Source organism: Rhinopithecus roxellana, chromosome 5, assembly GCF_007565055.1.
Source record: "Rhinopithecus roxellana isolate Shanxi Qingling chromosome 5, ASM756505v1, whole genome shotgun sequence".
NCBI lineage: Eukaryota > Metazoa > Chordata > Mammalia > Primates > Cercopithecidae > Rhinopithecus > Rhinopithecus roxellana.
Genome location: NC_044553.1, coordinates 69,068,620 through 69,075,665, shown reverse-complemented (window position 1 = coordinate 69,075,665; position 7,046 = coordinate 69,068,620). Strand labels below are relative to the sequence as shown.

General features: G+C 36.2%; 1 protein-coding gene across 4 annotated transcripts in view; it reads right to left on the bottom strand.

Annotated features, from left to right (window-relative positions):
* Positions 1 to 7,046, bottom strand: part of LOC115897719 (chromobox protein homolog 3-like) — a 685,812-nt gene that overhangs the window by 421,276 nt on the left and 257,490 nt on the right. The window lies entirely within an intron of this gene.

Below are 7,046 nucleotides of genomic sequence, written 5' to 3'. Positions count from 1 at the left end.
TTGAGGCAATAATTAGTAGCCTACCAACCAAAAAAAAGTCCAGGACCAGATGGATTCACAGCTAAATTCTACCAGAGGTACAAAGAGGAGCTGGTACCATTCCTTCTGAAACTATTCCAATCAATAGAAAAAGAGGGAATCCCCCCTAACTCATTTTATGAGGCCAATGTCATCCTGATACCAAAGTCTGGCAGAGACACAACAAAAAAAGAGAATTTTAGACCAATATCCCTGATGAACATCGATGCAAAAACCCTCAATAAAATACTGGCAAACCGGATCCAGCAGCACGTCAAAAAGTTTATCCACCATGATCAAGTGGGCTTCATCCCTGGGATGCAAGGCTGGTTCAACATACACAAATCAATAAACATAATCCAGCATATAAACAGAACCAAAGACAAAAACCACATGATTATTTCAATAGATGCAGAAAAAGCCTTTGACAAAATTCAACAGCTCTTCATTCTAAAAACTCTCAATAAACTAGGTATTGATGGAACGTATCTCAAAATAATAAGAGCCATTTATGACAAACCCACAACCAATATCATACTGAATGGGCAAAAACTGGAAGCATTCCCTTTGAAAACTGGCACAAGACAGGGATGCCCTCTCTCACCACTCCTACTCAACATACGGTTGGAAGTTCTGTCTAGGACAATCAGGCAAGAGAAAGAAATAAAGGGTATTCAGTTAGGAAAAGAAGAAGTCAAATTGTCCCTGTTTGCAGATGACATGATTGTATATTTAGAAAACCCCATTTTCTCAGCCCAAAATCTCCTTAAGCTGATAAGCAACTTCAGGAAAGTCTCAGGATACGATTAATGTGCAAAAATCACAAGCATTCTTATACACTGGTAACAGACAAACAGAGAGCCAAATTATGAATGAACTTCCATTCACAATTGCTTCAAAGAGAATAAAATACCTAGGAATCCAACTTACAAGGGACGTCAAGGACCTCTTCAAGGAGAACTACAAACCACTGCTCAGTGAAATCAAAGAGGACACAAACAAATGGAAGAACATACCATGCTCATGGATAGGAAGAATCAATATCATGAAAATGGCCATACTGCCCAAGGTAATTTATAGATTCAATGCCATCCCCATCAAGCTACCAATGAGTTTCTTCACAGAATTGGAAAAAACTGCTTTAAAGTTCATATGGAACCAAAAAAAGCCTGCATTGCCAAGACAATCCTAAGTCAAAAGAACAAAGCTGGAGGCATCACGCTACCTGACTTCAAACTATACTACAAGGCTACAGTAACCAAAACAGCCTGGTACTGGTACCAAAACAGAGATATAGACCAATGGAACAGAACAGAGCCCTCAGAAATAATACCACACATCTACAGCCATCTGATCTTTGACAAACCTGAGAGAAACAAGAAATGGGGAAAGGATTCCCTATTTAATAAATGGTGCTGGGAAAATTGGCTAGCCATAAGTAGAAAGCTGAAACTGGATCCTTTCCTTACTCCTTATATGAAGATTAATTCAAGATGGATTAGAGACTTAAATGTTAGACCTAATACCATAAAAACCCTAGAAGAAAACCTAGGCAATACCATTCAAGACATAGCCATGGGCAAGGACTTCATGTCTAAAACACCAAAAGCAACAGCAACAAAAGCCAAAATTGACAAATGGGATCTAATTAAACTAAAGAGCTTCTGCACAGCAAAAGAAACTACCATCAGAGTGAACAGGCAACCTACAGAATGGGAGAACATTTTTGCAATCTACTCATCTGACAAAGGGCTAATATCCAGAACCTGCAAAGAACTCAAACAAATTTACAAGAAAAAAACAAACAACCCCATCAAAAAGTGGACAAAGGATATGAACAGACATTTCTCAAAAGAAGACATTCATACAGCCAACAGACACGTGAAAAAATGCTCATCACTGGCCATCAGAGAAATGCAAATCAAAACCACAATGAGATACCATCTCATACCAGTTAGAATGGCAATCATTCAAAAGTCAGGAAACAACAGGTGCTGGAGAGAATGTGGAGAAATAGGAACAGTTTTACACTGTTGGTGGGACTGTAAACTAGTTCAACCATTATGGAAAACAGTATGGCGATTCCTCAAGGATCTAGAACTAGAAGTACCATATGACCCAGCCATCCCATTACTGGGTATATACCCAAAGGATTATAAATCATGCTGCTATAAAGACACATGCACACGTATGTTTATTGCAGCACTATTCACAATAGCAAAGACTTGGAATCAACCCAAATGTCCATCAGTGACAGACTGGATTAAGAAACTGTGGCATATATACACCATGGAATACTACGCAGCCATAAAAAAGGATGAGTTTGTGTCCTTTGTAGGGACATGGATGCAGCTGGAAACCATCATTCTCAGCAAACTATCGCAAGAACAGAAAATCAAACACCGCATATTCTCACTCATAGGTGGGAACTGAACAATGAGATCACTTGGACTCGGGAAGGGGAACATCACACTCCGGGGCCTATTATGGGGAAGGGGGAGGGGGAGGAATTGCATTGGGAGTTATACCTGATGTAAATGACAAGTTGATGGGTGCTGACGAGTTGATGGAAGCATCACACCAACATGGCACAAGTATACATATGTAACAAACCTGCACTTGTGCACATGTACCCTAGAACTTAAAGTATAATAAAAATTAAAAAAAAGAAATGTATGAAATAAAAGACATCTCCCCACTTGTTCCCCTGATCTCTGCTTACTAGAAAAAAATTATAGTTTGTATTTGCAGACTATTTATGTGTGTGTATATATACACATACATTATATACACATAGATATACATTTATATAATTTTACAAAAACATAATACTGAGCATATTGGTCTACAATTTATTTTATATTAACCAAAATTCCTTGAACGTCCTTTTGTTATATAGGAATACATCCTTTTTTATAGACTTTAATTTTTAGAGCAGTTTTAGATTCACAGATAAATTGAGCAAAAAGTACAGAGTTCCCATATTTCCCTGCCCCCACATACACATGACCTCCTCCACTATCAGCATTCCACATTATCATGCTGCACTTTTTACAACTGATGTACCTACAATGGCACATCATTATCACCCAAAGTCCATAATTTACATTCTTGGTATTACACATTTCATGAGTTCACTCTTGGGTGTTTTACATTCTATGGGTTTTGACAAGCATAATGACATGTGTGCTGTGTTCTGTATCATATTATACTATTATATAGAATAGTTCCAGTGTCCTAAAATTTCTCTGTGCTTTGCCTGTTCATCACTCCCATCTAACCACTGGCAACCATTAATATTTTTACTGTCTCTATAGTTTTGCCTTATTTAGAATTTCATATAGTGGAAACTATATAGTATATAGACTTTTCAGATTGGTTTATTTCACTTACTAATATGCATTTAATATTATTCCATGTCTTTTTATAGCTTGATGGAATGTTCCACGTGCATTTGAGAAAATGTATATTCTTCTGCTGTTGGGTGGACTGTTCTGTAATGTTGTTAGGTTTAGTTAGTCTGTAGAGTTTTTCAAGTCCTTTATTTCCTTATTAATCTTCATTGGGGTTGTTGTGGCCACTACTGAAAGTGGAGTACTGAAATCTCTTAGTACGATTGTGCTTCAGTCCATTTCTCCCTTCAATTCTGTCAAAGTTTCATTCATATATTTCAGAGCTTTGAGGTTTGGAGCATAAATATTTATAACTATTATATTTTCTTGGTAAATTGACCTTTTTAAACATTATATAATACCCTTATTTGTCTCTTGCACCACGTTTTGATTTAAAGTCTATTTTGTCTGAGTTAGTATAGCCACTCCTGCTCTCTTTTGGTTATCATTTGCATAGAACATCTTTTTCCATTCTTAAACTTTCAACCTATGTATGTCCTCAGATCTAAAATGGGTCTCTTTTTGACAGTACATAGTTTGATCCTTTAAAAAAAAATCATTCAACTGACCTATGTTTTTTGATTGGGAAATTTCATCCATTGACATTTAAAGTAATTACCCATAAGGATTTATGGTCATTTTGTTTATTGTTTTCTTTTTATGTTGTAGCTTTCTTGTCCCTCCTTTTCTCTTACTCCTTTCCTTCATGTTTTGTTGACTGTTTAGTGATATCCTTTGATTCCCTTTCTATTTCCATTTGTGTATACTCTATAGTTATTTTCTTTGTGACTACCATTGAAAAAATATAAAATATCTTAAAGTTATAGCATTCTATTTAAAATAACAACTTCAATCACATATTAAAACTCCACTTCTTTACAATTCTAATCTCCCATTTTATGTCATTGATGTCACAAATTACATCTTTAAATATAGACGCATTAACATGGATTTATAGGTTTTTTTGTATTTAAATTCTGTGTACCAAAAATGACAACAGTACAGGTTGCTATATTTTTCTATGTATTTACCTTTGCCAGAGAATCTTATTTTTTTATGGCTGCATGTAGATATCTACTATCCTTTCATTTGAACTTGAAGGATTCTATTTAGCATTTTCTATAGAGCAGGCCTAGTAGTAAAGAACTCTCACATTTTATCTGAGAAAGTATTAATTTTTTACATGTTAAAAGATAGTTTTGCTAGATACAATACCATTGGTTGACAGGTTTTTGTTTCCTTCAATACTTTGAATATATCACCCCATTCTCTTCCATTCTACAAAGTTTCTGCTGAGGAATCCACTAATAAGTAAATGGAAACCCCTTTACGTGAGACAAATCACTTTTCTCTTTCTGCTTTTCAAAAACAAGACTTTTTCTTTGTCTTTGACCTTGCATAGTTTGCTTATAATGTTTCTCAGTGTGGTTCTCTTTGGATTTATCCTAGCTGTAGTTTATAAGCTTCTTGAGTCTGTATGTCGACGTTTCTTTCCTCAGATATGGAAAGTTTTCAAACATTATTTGTTGAATTAGGCTCTCTTCCTCTTTCTCTCTTCTCCTTCAGAGTTTTCCATAACGTGTATGTTGATACTCTTAATAGTGTCTCAACAGTCTGGTAAGCGATCTTCACTTTTCTCCATTCTTTTTTCTGTTTGCTCCTCTGACTCAATGATTTCAAATGACCTATTTTCATGTTTGCTGATTTTTTCATCTGCCTTATCAAGTCTGCTATTGAGCCATTCCAGTAAACTTTCTAGTTTAGTTATTGTATTTTTCAGTTACAGAATCTCTATTTGGTTCTTTATAATTTCTATCTCTGTTGATACTCTTATTTTGTTCAGGCATTGTTTTCCTGACTTTGCTTAGTTTTCTGACAGTGTTCTCTTTGAGCCCACTGAGTATTTTTTATGATAGTTATTTTAAATTCTTTATCAGGCAGGTGATATATGTATATGTTTTTTGAGGTTGGTTTCTTGAGTTTTATTTTGTTCCATTGAGTGGGCCATGTGTTTTTTGCTTCTTTAGATGCCTTGTGTTTTATTTCAGGCTGCTATAACAAAATATCATAAATTGGGTTACTTATCAAGAACATAAACATATTTCTCACAGTTCTGGAGGCTGGAAGTTCAATATCATGGTGACAGCATGATCAGACTCTGGCAAGGTCCTTCTTCCAAGTTGCAGACAGCCATATAACCTCACATGACCAGCAGAAGGCAAATTTGTTCTCTGACTTCTTCTTATAAGGGTATCCTACTCATGATGGCTTCACCTTTATGACCTAGTTACCTCTCAGTGACCCAATCTCTAAATACCATCACATTGAGGCTTCAATTTTAACATACAGCTTTTGGAGGAAACACAAACATCTGTCCACTATACCTTATAATATTTTTTGCTGGGATTTAGGCATTTGGAAAAACCACCACCACTCACATGTTTTGTATGCTGACTTTGTAAAGGGGAAGACCTTCACCAATCAGCCCTGCTGGAGGTTCTAGGACTTCTCAAACCTTTTCTGATCTTTTGCTCCTTCTGATGACTGTGGAACTGCAGCTCCAATGTGGGCTCATCTCTTTTCATCTGCTTTCAAACTCTGGCACTGATCCCATCAATGCTCTGGATTAGGCAAGACAGAAACTAGTCCCTCAAGCACCCCCAGATGAGCCATAAAGTTGGATGCATGATTCACCTTTTACACGTGTCCTGAGGGAGGAATCCTGATATGGGAAGTTTTCTCCCAGTAGCTCTCTACTACACTGCACAGAGGAAGGGGCACAAATGCTGAAGATTTTTCTGTTCTTTTCACTGGAATCCTGTATTGCTTTTACAATGGCTGGGTGTTGTAGCATCTTAACTGGTCTCTGCAGTTCTCACAGAGGTATTCTGGTTCGTATATTTTTGTTAACTCAGTTTCTCTGTGGGGAAAAGAGAGTCTGTAGCTTCATAGCCCACCATCTTACTGATGTCACTTCTTATTTCTTTTTAGTGCTGAATAGTATTTAATTGCCTGGATATACAACAGTTTATTTATCCATTCACCTACTGAAGAATATCTTGGTTGCTTCCAAGTTTTAGCAATAATGAATAAAACTGCTATGAACTCCTGTGAACAAATTTTCTTATGAACATACATTTTCAACTCATTTGGGTAAATATCAAGGACTGCAATTCCTGGATCGTATGGTAACACTGTTTAGTTTTCTAGTAAACTGTCCAACTGTCTTCCAAAGTGTCTGTGGCATTTTGCATGTCTACTAGCAGTCAATGAGGTTCCCAGTCCTCCACATCTTCACCAGCATTTGGTGTTGTAAGCGTTTTGAATTTTGGCCATTCTGTGTACAATAATCCTTCATTGTTGTTTCACGTTGTAATTACCCAATAGCACATGGTATTCAGCATCTTTTTATATGCTATTTTCTATCTATATATCTTCTTTGGTGAAATATGTTTTTTCTTATTTCTCATCCTATTCCCACTTCTGAAAAATTCTGATGTCATATGATAGTTTCCTTTTGATGATTACTCACATATAAATGAGGTGAACTCTTAGTGGGCTATTTAATTCAGGTTTATATAGGCATGTGGCCGTGGCTGTATTGAATATTTTTAGCCATTAGTTCTCTCAGTGAGC